General features: G+C 40.2%; 1 protein-coding gene and 1 non-coding gene across 11 annotated transcripts in view; one reads left to right on the forward strand and one right to left on the reverse strand.

Annotated features, from left to right (window-relative positions):
* LOC137243612 (ecdysone receptor-like) overlaps positions 1–13,076 on the forward strand; it is a 641,164-nt gene that overhangs the window by 110,343 nt on the left and 517,745 nt on the right. The gene's annotated exons all lie outside the window — the stretch shown is intronic.
* Positions 208–281, reverse strand: TRNAN-GUU (transfer RNA asparagine (anticodon GUU)). The gene has a single exon. It is a non-coding gene; the product is annotated as a tRNA-Asn (tRNA).

Consider the following 13,076-nt stretch of genomic DNA (forward strand, 5'->3'; position numbering starts at 1 on the left):
CGGGTTCTGAACTATATTCCAAGTTTCAAGCTTGTAGTTTATCGGGAAGTTACTTAAATTTCAATTACAAGATTCGTTAACAACGGCCGTGCATGCAGCCGTGCAGCCTGTCAACTCAAGCTAAATAAAACCGTTTAAAAAGTGTTTTATTAAATTGTATAATGAATAAAAAAAAAATTATAATAATTTTTGTTAAAAATTAAGTTGCGCCCCCGGGTGGGCTCGAACCACCAACCTTTCGGTTAACAGCCGAACGCGCTAGCCAATTGCGCCACGGAGGCTACAGTCAGCTGCTTGACCAAAGCACAATACAATTACAGTGAACAAACTAACAACAAAAAAAAACTTGGGAAGATAATTGAGTGAGAATAAATTAAATTCGTTCTCAAGTAGCAATGTTGTGGCAGTATTAGATTTTGGAGAGATAAGAGCAGTAAATTGAACGGTAGTGGTTTATTATTGTTTCTTCTTTGCGTTATGAGCACAGATGTATCATCGCTTATTGCTTGATATTCAACAATCAATTGTACTGTTGCAAAACAAAAAATAAATACAAAAAAACTGCAAAGGCAAAACAATGTAAATATGTACGTATATATTAAAAATAGAATCAATTCGTAAAATTTTATTCATTTATAAATTTACTACTTTGATTTGAGTTTGATATCAAAACCAAATACATCAAATTCCAGAAATTATCGTATAATGTGACATCACAGTGTTGTTCTTGTTATTACGTTTCTTTTAATGGGTATCGTACAGGTTGCTGAAGCTCTTCAACAAGCAATAAGTGACAGTTGTGAAGTTTATTGTGTTTCAGAAAGTTATTTTAGTATGCCAAGTACAATAGAGGTAGATGGTTGGCGCAACGAGGCGATACATGTGCACACAGTTGGCTCCAAAGTAGTGGAAGGAGTAGGGTCTGCGGTATACTGTGCTGATCCGGAAATAAAAAGATCCTACAAGCTGCCAGATCACTGAAGCATTTTCCAAGCGGAAGTATTAGCCGTAACCAAAGCAGTAGAAACACTGGAAGAGAATAGCTTATAGCTGCAACCGTGTTAACTTTTATATTGACAGCCAAGCAGCAATTAAGGCAATAATCTCGCATAGCACAGCATCTAAAAGTGTGTTAGAGTGTAAGCAGTCTCTGGAAAGAATGGGGACAGGGAATAGATGGGAATGAAAAAGCAGATGAACAAGTTAACAAGGGCGAATGCCTTGAAGCTTGCTCCGTAGAGAGGACTGTGTACTCATGACTGGTATCCTGACTGGACACTGGACAAATGTAAGAAGTGCGGGTTGGAGGAGGAAACGATCGAGCACGTTTTGTGCTCCTGCCCTACGCTTGCCAGCCTAAGACTCTAGTTATTAGGAGTGATACTGCTGTCAGATCTAGAAGCAGCAAGTGGCTTAAGTCATAGAAAGCTGCTAGTATTTGCCAAGAGGACGGAGTTATTTTATAACATACATAGGTCCTGGTTTTTGATAGGGATTTCCAGTTTCGTCGTTAAAATAAACTTCCAGTAACACTACGGACTCTTTGAGACTATGTAAGGTCCTCATGGACCGGCCAGTTCAACCTAACCTAACCATGCAAAGGATTTATTAAAAATCGAATAAGTGGATGATCTTCGATTCTCTCCAGCCGACACTTCTTTCTGTATACATATAAATACGATAACTAGCAGTTTGTGCTTTCTGACACACTTTTGTGAACCATTTAAGGGCTTGCGGCAAGATTGGTAATCTAAAGCATAGACGTCAAAGTGACACCCAGTTGTGATCACCTGTTTTTTTAAATTACTATAATATACACATCCTGCGTCTTTTTCTATCACTCGCTGGAATCAGCTGGCCGGATGCACCGCCGTATTGAATACGCTGTCAAAGCGCTATAAAACTCCATCTCGAACACTGCCGTATGGATCGGATTCGTGTGGAGAGTGTATTTGAGAGAAGCTGTATGTTTGTGCATGTGATGCCATACGAGGTGTAATGAATGGTGAGCTGGAACAGCCTTACGCAAACATGAACGTAGTGCAACGACAATATCATGTTATAAGAAAACTGCAAACTTCCACTGAGTTGAGAGCGACACATGGAGGAAGACGTAATCTCCTTTAGTGGTAGCTGGCGTAAATTGGTACGGAACGACCAAAATAGCCTAGGCGGTACAGCGTCAATTAATAATGATGAATTTTGCACACAGCACTGTATTTATTGAGTACAGGAATAAGATAAGTCTTATGCTTGCAAGCCATTCATTGCCAAGTAATGGATATTTGGCTCAAGCGCGTTCCGATGGACACAGGATTTTAAGGAAACCAGTTTATGTAGATAGATTATCGTAGAAGTTAATGAATTCAGCTTTCTGCTCAGCAGCAAAAAATCACTACAAAAAGAATTAGATAAATCACCAAGTGCTAAAAAAATAAAAGCAGTCCCAAAATCATTCTTAGAGATGAGACATCGTAGCAAGCTTGCGACCTTTGAAAAATTGGGTCAATGCAGTTTTTACATAGTATCATACATAGATATGAACAAACAAACAAACTATTGTGGCATTTTCGGTTCGCCAGAGCTACTTACAATAATATTTTCAGTATTCCAATGCAGCCCTGCATTTGATGTGGGCGTGGACTGGCACAGTACAAAAGCACTTAAAAGCACAACAAGTCTGCGTGGAAGTTCTGGGGGTATAGAGCAACCACAATAAGTAAAAGTAACTTAAGGCATAAATACTTGTAAAACGAAATAAGGAAAGAACATTAAAGTAATTTTACAACAACAATAAGTGAATTCTTTCTTATTGACTCTTATTGTTCTTCTGAGACTGTGTGGTACTCCTCGTTGTATTATTGCTAGTACTTTTTACTGCTCATCGTCATTGAATTTTGTTGTTTTGATATTTGGTTATCGGCACTTTGCATTGGCGTCGTTTATAGCGAGCATTAAATAATCGATAGTTCCATATAAAGGGTGATGCAAAATGTTTTCGAAATTTAGATGTCACTTTGAGAATCGGAGTATGAGTTGCATTTCATAGACTCTTGTAGTCGTTGTAATGAAGTTAGGTGATCTCAAGTTGTTATAGGTGTGGCGCTTTCTTTGCCTTTTATGAATATGTACTAGTTTCTTCCCATACTAGCTCGACTGCCGCGACAATTCCACCCAAGGAAAGTAGGAGAATAGTGGCGTGTAGTAAAAGACTTCACATGCGTAGATCAGTCATCAAGTTTGACGTCACCGAGCTTTAACGCATCTCTTTCTCTATGTGATTTGTGTTGTTGTTGTAGCATCTTACATCTCTGTAATTGTCGAGCTCGTCTTAAGGTGGTCAAGAAATTTGTTTAAAGGATCATTCAAGTTAATATAAGTACCTTGAATCTACTTTCCGCATACGGAATATTTGTCAGTTAAAGCCAGGGAAGTCTGATTCTTATTGTATATGTGCATTAAATCACAAATTGTCATCGATCTCCTCTAACGGAAGTCCAAGGAAACTTACAGTTTCAACAGGATGACACCAAAAGAGTCATGAGTGTTAGACGTTGATTCCGCATTATAATTGTAAAGATGGTTGGTGTCATGTGGGGGTCATCCCATGCAGGACATACCTACTAGAGGTTTACGCCGATCACTTTATCGGCGGCGGCGGCGTAGGCTCTATTATATACCGGCGGCGGCGGCGTGGTCGGCGCACCGGCATACGCCGGTGCTCTTACTTTAAAAAACTTAATTTTTTTATTTAAAAAAATAATATTTAGGAATGGTTTTGTTTGTATGTATTTAAGAAAATCAACGTTTTGGCCATTTCGGAAAGATCCGGGGTTTTTGCACCAAAATCTAGCAGATCGTTCAATAATTTTCAGGAGTAGCTCGTTGCGGAGAAGAGAAGCTTCGAACCTAACCCCGGCCTTTGCGTCTGCTGAAAAGAAATAGAGATACATAAAATGGTCACACTTTTGTCTGTATATCTCGTGCAAAGCGTAGTTTCACCTGAGGTTAACTCCTAATAATCGTCGCGAACACAATTTCTTTAAATTATTTGTGGCTCCTTGGCGGTCACGCACAAAAGCGGCTTACGGGTGCTATTAATAGTATATTAATACTCATGACTCTTGTGGCACAAGGCGCCTCCAGTTTTTTCGGCTGTAAGAGCTACAATTCCCGATGTGCGGACAGACCGCCAGTCGCTACCACGCCTCCTGACGCTCACACCATATGCCAGCACAGAAGCCAAAGGACTGCGACTTCAAACTCATACCTTCCTCGACATAACTTTCCTAGAAGCTCTAGGGGTAGCTCCGAAGACTTTCTAACGGATGTTTTTGTCGCGCTAAATTTATTATATAACTTTTCTTTCAGTGTTTTGTTTTAATAACTTGGTAAATTGGGCGATGCAAAGTCCGTGTTAAGCTGACATCGAAAACGCCTGTTTTTTAAAATAACTTTTGACCAGTGAGAAGGAGTTAAATTTCGCAATTAGTTTCTTATAACTGGCAGTGATGCGCATCCGTTGATACCACTTTCGACCATATCCGACCAATTTTCGACAAACAATACAATTGAACAATAAATGGCCTAAACAGTCTTAAACGAGAAAATATAGTAACGCGCCGGACGCCGCCGCCGCCTCCGACGCCGCCGCGCCGATATTTTTGAATTCGGCGGCGGCGTGCGAAAAATAACCAAAATCGGCGGCGGCGTTTATCGGCGGCGTATATCTCTAATACCTACATTGCGTGCGTCGGAGTGATGCGTGTTAATCCAGGAAGTTTGTTTCCTCTACTGCGAGTTTCGGGTATTGGACTCTGAGAACGGACTTCGTCGTAGGACTTTGTCGTGTTTTAATCAAACAATTGAGTTCTTGTGTGTCGGATCTCTTTGCTGTGCTTGCGAAAATGACTTCTTATATTCCACCTGTTGCGATGCTCAGGTTTCTGAGTAACAGAAGCTGTTAATTCGTTTCTCTCTTTTATGGGAAATTTTCCCGCCCCACTGTGTAGATGATGCTCCGGTGACAAAATAAGAAATTCCGTGGTTACACAAAGGTGTGTCTCTTTTAACACTTAGGAGTTTAAGCTTCCACTATTAAGACCAGTGCCCAGTGCCGGCTACGCTGGCTAGGCCATGTTATGCGATTGAAAAATGACGTTCCGGCTAAGAAAGTGTTTCTATCGGAACCCGCCTATGGGAGCAGAGGAAAAGGGCGGCCCCCATTCCGCTGGAAGGACCAGGTGGAAAACGATTTCAACCCCCTTGGTGTTACCAATTGGCGTTAGTTGGCAGAGAGAAGAAGCGACTGGCGCGCCTTGTTGGACGGCCATAACCGTTTAAACGTTTAAGCGCCTATTAAGCAGGTAAGTAAGGAATGGCTCAGTTTTTATACTAAGCTGAGCAGAGCTCATAGAGTATATTAATTTTGTTCGCATAACGGTAATCCGTAACGGCATAAACTAATCGTTACAGATATAGACTTCTATATATCAAAATGATCTGGCCGAAAAAAAAATTCATTTACCCATGTCCATCCGTCCGTAAACACGATAACTTGAGTAAATGTTGAGGTATCTTAATGAAATTTGGTATGTAAGTTCCTGGGCACTCATCTCAGATCGCTATTTCAAATGAATGAAAACGGACTATAGCCACGCACATTTTTCCGATATCGAAAATTTCGAAAAATCGAAAAAATGCTATAATTTATTGCCAAAGACGGATAAAGCAATGAAACTTGGTAGGTGGGTTGACCTTGCGACGCAAAATAGAAAATTAGTAAAATTATGGACAATGGGCGTGGCACCGCCCACTTTTAAAAGAAGGCAACTTAAAAGTTTTGCTAGCTGTAATTTGGCAGTCGTTGAAGATATCATGATGAAATTTGGAAGAAACGTTACTATATGTGTGTTAAATAAAAATTAGCAAAACCGGATGACGAACACGCCCACTTTATAAAAAAAAATTTTAAAAGTAAAATTTTTACAAAAAATTTAATATCTTTACAGTGTATAAGTAAATTATGTCAATATTCAACTCCAGTAATGATATGGTGCAGCAAAATACAAAAATAAAAGAAAATTTCAAAATAGGCGTGGCTCCGCCCTTTTTAATTTAATTTGTTTAGAATACTTTTTAATGCCATAAGTCGAACAAAAATTTACCAATCCTTTTGAAATTGCATGGCTTTTATGCCGGTAATTGTTTTCTGTGAAAATGAGCGAAATCGGTTGAAGCCACGCCCAGTTTTTATACACAGTCGACCTTCTGTCCTTCCGCTCGGCCGTTAACACGATAACTTGAGCTAAAATCGATATATCTTTACTAAACTTAGTTTACGTACTTATTTGAACTCACTTTATCTTGGTATTGAAAATGGGCGAAATAAGACCACTTTTTCGATATCGAAAATTTCGAAAAATGAAAAAAATTCCGTAATTCTATACCAAATACAAAAAAAGGGATTAAACATGGTTATTGGATTGGTTTTTGACGCGAAATATGACTTTTGAAAAAACTTTGTAAAATGGGCGTGACACCTACCATATTAAGTAGAAGAAAATGAAAAAGTTCTGCAAGGCGAAATCAAAAGCCCTTGGAATCATGACAGGAATACTGTTCGTGGTAATAGATATATAAATAGATTAGCGGTACCCGACAGATAATGCTCTGGGTCACACTGGTCCACATTTTGGTCGATATCTCGAAAACGCCTTCACATATACAACTAAGAGCCACTCCCTTTTAAAACCTTCATTAATACTTTTAATTTGATACCCATGTCGTACAAACACATTATAGAGTCACCCCTGTCCACCTTTATGGCGATATCTTGAAAAGGCGTCCACCTATAGAACTATTACCCACTATCTTCTAAAAAACTCCTTTAATACCTTCCATTTGATACCCACGTCATACAAACACATTCCAGGGTTACCCCAGGTTCATTTTGCTAAATGGTGATTTTCCATTATTTTGTCTCCAAAGCTCTCAGCTGAGTATGTAATGTTCGGTTACACCCGAACTTAGCCTTCTTTAATTGTTTTGTTATTACGATGCAACTTTTGCTATATCAGCATGCTTCCATCGTTTACAGAGGTTGAAATGCTGAAATTACGACAGCCTTTGTTACGATTCTTGATAATGCTGGCATTCAGGATATAAGGGTTACTCGCTTGGCAAGCTTAAAAGTACTTCCGTGGTACGTGCTACAAACATATCGACACTTCGGCTGATATTGAATCAGTCACGGCATGGACAACCAATTGCCCACTTGACAAACAGAAGTGTATCTCCTATGAGTCAGCTGGTTATCCGTATAGAAAGAAACTACTGAAATATTAATAATAACTTTAAAAGATAAAGATGAGCTTTGGAATATCCCTTGTGTTCCAGTTACTTCTAAAACTAGGATTATTAGACCCTAGTTTCTGATAATAAGCAACTAACAGGGCTAACACAATTCCCTACCTCTAAACCCTTTCACTTTTTCTTCTACCCACATTCAACACCAACATGTCAGCACACATAACTCAGAATTCGTTTTAGAGGTATGGTTCCTTCGGCAAAGTTTCTTATTTTGATCCCTAGAATACGATTTTCATAGAGCAATGAGCGATTTTTAAATCGACCTGCCCTAATGTCTACCCTTCGGTATGCACATCTACCCATGTGCTTACATACGGCAAAGTTCTCATCGTATGCACTCAATCAGCTGTTTTATGCCGCAATGCACTTTGCCTTCCGCTTACATTTCTGTTGCCGCACCCACACTTTTTCTTTCTAATCCAATAAAGCATTTTCGCGCACCAATTACCGTCTTTTCACCTTTCTCGGGGATGTTGAACTTTTGCCTAAAGTACTATTATGCTGAATAGTATTGCAATCTTGATGGCTGTATGTGCGGCAATTACGGTCGGCCTTGTCGTGCACTGACTTGTGAAGGCGTTGGGCTGTTTAACAATATTTGCATTTGAAGGGTGTGATATGGAATTAAAAGCAGGTATATTTAATATTTCTATGTTATTATAATCGAATAGCTTTGAGGGCGTGTATGATGCATTGGTTGGGCTTAGGCAGTCAGAGCGATGATCAAAATCATGGTCCGACGTGGTAATGGGTTCTCGTTGAGTGAGCGCATATAAGACACTGAATCTGTCTGGGTTGAATATGACCAATTGTGATTTGTGTTGTGGTGTGGTCAGACAGCCAGTTAGCTTGAGGGCTCAATATGATGGGTTTGGTTCAGTCAATCTAGAGTCAAGTAAAGTCCTTAAAAACCACCACTGATAGAAACGGAGTATTTATTTGTTAGGACCAAATATGAACACACGGATTGAGATGTTAGGAAGACAGCAGATTTCTGTACGAAGAGTATGGCGACCGAGGAGCGAGTCTGAGGATTTTATCGGTATGTGGCGAACGGAATAGTTGACGTCGGATGGCGTCGAAGATTAGTACTACTCCAGCATGATAGGTTGTCGGTCGCGAGAATATTCGAGCAAATGAGGCGGCGTCCAACAGCGATAGGGCTGCGACAGAGCTTGTAACAGTAGCAAACACATGTGTTTTTCCCTTCTAGCACTAGCCGCTCTTCCACGTTGGTAGTCTATAAAGAGAACTGGACACTGCCACCCAAAGGTGTCGCAATGGCACACGGAGTTGAACCAGTGAGAACTTCGCAGCCCAACCTCTAGAAGTAAATCAGTGCAGTAGCCCTGATCAGAACTGTGGGGAAGAGGTAGTGTGGTCATAAGGCAGCAACCTCCGTCATTTAACTGGACGACTACAGATTAAGAGACTTAAAGGTTGTGGTCGTCGACACATCATCCATTCTACTCAATCAGGTATCGAAGGTCTTATGCCTTGAATATATCAACTGGCAATAGCAAATTTGCTCTATAACGTGCCGATCATTGTAATGAGGTAGAGAACTACAATATTTATTTGGCGTTTCAGCGAATTGCTATTGGTTGCGTGTCGTCAGCTGATGCTTGCTCAGCTGTTGCTGGCTGCCTTTTGCTGGTCTATTATAGTGTTATTTTAGGTGAGTTATAGGAGAGTTATACTGTAGTAACGCTCCTTTATAGTACTTACTACAGATTACCATATTGCCAGCCTTAGCGAATTCACACAGTCGTCCACTTATTGGAGATGGGAGAACCTTTACCGAAGATTAAAAGGGCTTTAGCAGATGTGGCCAGGTATTTGCCGGATATTAATCCGGTTTGCTGCAGTGCTAGCATTTATTTGACCTATCGAATCTTTGGGTCTTTGGATTTTAGTTGCCTCTTACGACAGGACCATTCTGACTCGCTGAGGGCTCTACAATAGATGTCGCAAAGTTCGGTTGAGTTCATGCTTCGTCCCACAGCTTGTTCCGTAGGTCATTGTTCCCCTCTTTTTCAATCAGGCAATCTTTCTATTAAGCATCTGGTTACTTCATGCACATGCTCTTAATTCATTATCTTCATCTTCATATTTTTGTGGCGATAACGACGTTCCGTTAAGGTTTTGAAGAAATTAAAACAAAAGCCCAACCATCTCGCCAACGATTCGATATGACCACGTCGCACCTTCTAGGTCTGTGGATTTTAGGCGCCTCTTGAGACAGTCATGCCTACCCCGGATTATTTTAAGCCCCTTAACCCTCTAGTAGGCTTGTTTCATGGTTCTTAAAATGACATTCTTTTACCGGATATAAAACCAGTTCGCTTCGGTAAAAGAACTTTAGGGTACTAGTGTAACGTGAACAATTTGCCAAACCCTTCAGCTCTGTTCAACTTGTTTATCAAATCTGCAAATCTGTTTGGAGCTATGGTGCCACCTAACCCAAAGAAGATCAGGAAATTGTTAGTGTTAGTTGAAAGACATCAAATCCGGGGATCCGCCTCCAAGCTATGTGTCGATTAGATGAAATAGGTCTTTCCCAATCCTGAAGCAGAGAAGAAAGGGCCAGTCACGAAGTTTACTTCCTTTAAAATCTTGGTTATTGTTGTTTCCTTAAAACGGTTAAATGGCGAAGCACTTGTTTGAGACTCATTACTCAAATGACCTCGAATTCAACTCTGCTCTACATGCCTCTATAATGTTACTTAACCGTATATGCACGCTTGCAGGATATATCGGAATGTGTATCCAATTCCATTACTTAAGTGTCGCTTTGGTCACTTTCATATTGACAAACACAATTCACACGTTCGGGTCACTAGTGTCATAACGGACAAAGTTAAGTGAAATTTCAATGCCACTTCCGGATGTCGAACTTCCGTTGCTCCTAAACACACAAACACACCTCCAAAAAAAAAAAAAGCAAAAACGACCCTACTTCTGAAAAGTTCTAGGAGAAACAGTGTGACATCTTTGTTTTTGCAAGGCGTTGCCGAATGTGCTTTTCGGAGGATGACGAAAATAAAATGCGATACTTGCAGAAACGAGTGAAAGGATAAACGAGTGCAGCGGTGGTGCATGTATGAAAGGAGTGTGGATTGAGAGTGGAATGGCTAAGTGCAAATGTAAAACTATAATTGAAACAAATGTGAGGACATAAACGAGAGAAAAGACGATTATGCAAAAAGCGACAATAGCCATGCAGTGAGAGTTTGGTGGTATGAGAGCAAAACTATTGGATAATCAAGCGATGAACTACTGAACGAGTGCACTACGAAACGACTATAAAAGCGAAAGAAAGGCACTTACACGAATGCAGCGAAAGCAAATTCAGCAATATCGTGCTGATACGCCCAGACTTCATTCCATAAAACTGCACGCACATGGTTGCATTAAACTTTCCGGCCTATGGACTCGGTTAAATTTGTTGACCTGGAATCCTTGAGGCTGCAGCAATGACGACACGAAGGGGGGAAGTGGCTGGAATGAGTAAAAGGCAAGATATACATAGATGTAGGGAAAGAGACAGAGAAATTGAGTGGCCATAAGGTGTGTGATGCTGACGCTGAAAATGAAAAGTCGAGCAATATGTAACAACGAAAACTTTTTTACGTTTTTGGGAGATAGTAAGAGTATGATAGTGAGAGAGAGAGAGCGCGCGCTAGTGACGGTGCCTTGGATTGGGTGCTGTAAATAGTATGAGTATTTAAAAGCGTATAACAGTGAATTAGTGAGTATGATATTTATGAATGGAATGAGCCGGGTGTGTCAATTTAACAATTAATGGGGTGTGGGTGGGCACCAGCTAACGAATACAGAGTCTACGTACATATTTGACCACACAATGCGACCCTGTGTCTGCTGACTTTTGACAGACGAACGCAATGACCTAATTATTTCATAAACGTGAGCGCAGATACACAGGCAAAAAATATCTATGTATGTAAGTACAAATCGACATGAGTGGGGTTACAGCTAAAGGTGTATCGATTAAATGACCTTTCAACAATAGTGAAGCTTTATATTTTATATGTATGTGTTTGACATATGTACATACCTATATATTTGTATATAATACACAATCGCTTTAAATTGCTGTTGATTCAAAACAGGGGCCGATTCGAAACTACTTTTAAATAAGTGCTTTTAGTTAAATTAAAGGTGTTTGAGTAAAACGCTTCCATGATGAAGGCGGCTCTAAGTATTGGGTTGGCTGGGATGTACATTAGACTGGGTCGATTTATTAACCGATATCGGACCATCGATTTTTCAATATGATTTGGGCTCAGGAATAAAAGTTCCACTACGCATACCCAAAAAAATAATTTTCGAGCCTGCGAAAAAAAATGGCGAAAGGGTAAATTTTTCGGCCGAAACACTCCTCAAAACCCAAAAAATTTTTTTTTCAAATAACTGTTATTGCCAACGGTTTTACAACAGTTTTTTGAAAAAAAAAAAAATATATCTATTTTTTGGGTTTTGGGGAGTGTTTTGGTCGAAAAATTTACCCTTTCGCCATTTTTTTTCGCAGGCTCAAAAGTTATTTTTTTTCGGGTATGCGTAGTGGAACTTTTTTCCTGAGCCCAAATCCTTTCGAAAAATCGATAGCGCGATATCGGTTAACTTTCGTCCATACAAACCGACACAGGTTAATGTACATACATATGCAATGCATATTATGCATGCATATCTTGGTCCTATGAGGAAGTCTCGAAAGCCTTAAATGATTGTTGAACTCTACCCGAACTAAACTCCCTGCTCATAGATATAAATATTTAGGTTTCTGTGAATGAAGCACGTCCTGTTAAAATATCTTATAGAAACCTTAAAAACAATTAACTGGGAGCTGTATAGTAGGAAGTTGCAGGAGCAATTGCCTGAGGCCCAGAGGCCGCAGTTCTATAGAGCCACTAGGAGTAAGCTACTCTTGGACAAAGTTAGTCAGACGATTTACAACCCTGAAATAAGCATAGTCAAGCGGGTTTCGTGGATAATATTTTGCTTAGCGTGGATGGCTGCACTAATCCGCGAGATATGGGGAAATTCTACCAAGGACACCTATCACTTTGAGGTACTTGAGGAATGCGAATGGAGGTTGAGCTGTACGGAATCCCTTAAGCTTCTGTTGGATGAACCTTTTTATGACGTCCCGGTAACACAAGAACCCAATCTTCATTCGGCGCAATAAGGAGACACCCCGCAGTTTTATCGATTTTGATGGTCCTTATCGAAATACAGATCTTAATGACCCGGCACGTAGCTCGGCCATTTGCGATTGGTGTGATCACGTTCAAACTTCTGAGGTCGCGCGTTCCTCGCCTCGGTTCGCCACGGTTAGGGGAGTTTAAAAATTAGGTAGGGTAGGAAAAGCTGTAAATTGTGCTGTCAACCCCTTGAAAGTGTAACATTACAAAATCCCTTGAAACCCCATCCCTTGAGCCCAATAACTTTCACCGCCTCCAATTGTTGTCTGTGTCGACTTTAATCCAAATAAATTAAAATTAAATTAAATTAGAAGAATGCCTCAGAGAAAGCCAACTTGCTTGAAACATTTGTCAAGCCCTACAAATATTCTGACCAGGATGTCATAACACTTGCGCGGCTTGGATGGTTTTTTTTTTTGAGAGTTTCCTGCTACTGTTTGACCATGATGTACACTAATTGCCTTGAGCTGTGTTGAATAC

Source organism: Eurosta solidaginis, chromosome 3 (genome assembly GCF_040869045.1).
Source record: "Eurosta solidaginis isolate ZX-2024a chromosome 3, ASM4086904v1, whole genome shotgun sequence".
Taxonomy (NCBI): domain Eukaryota; kingdom Metazoa; phylum Arthropoda; class Insecta; order Diptera; family Tephritidae; genus Eurosta; species Eurosta solidaginis.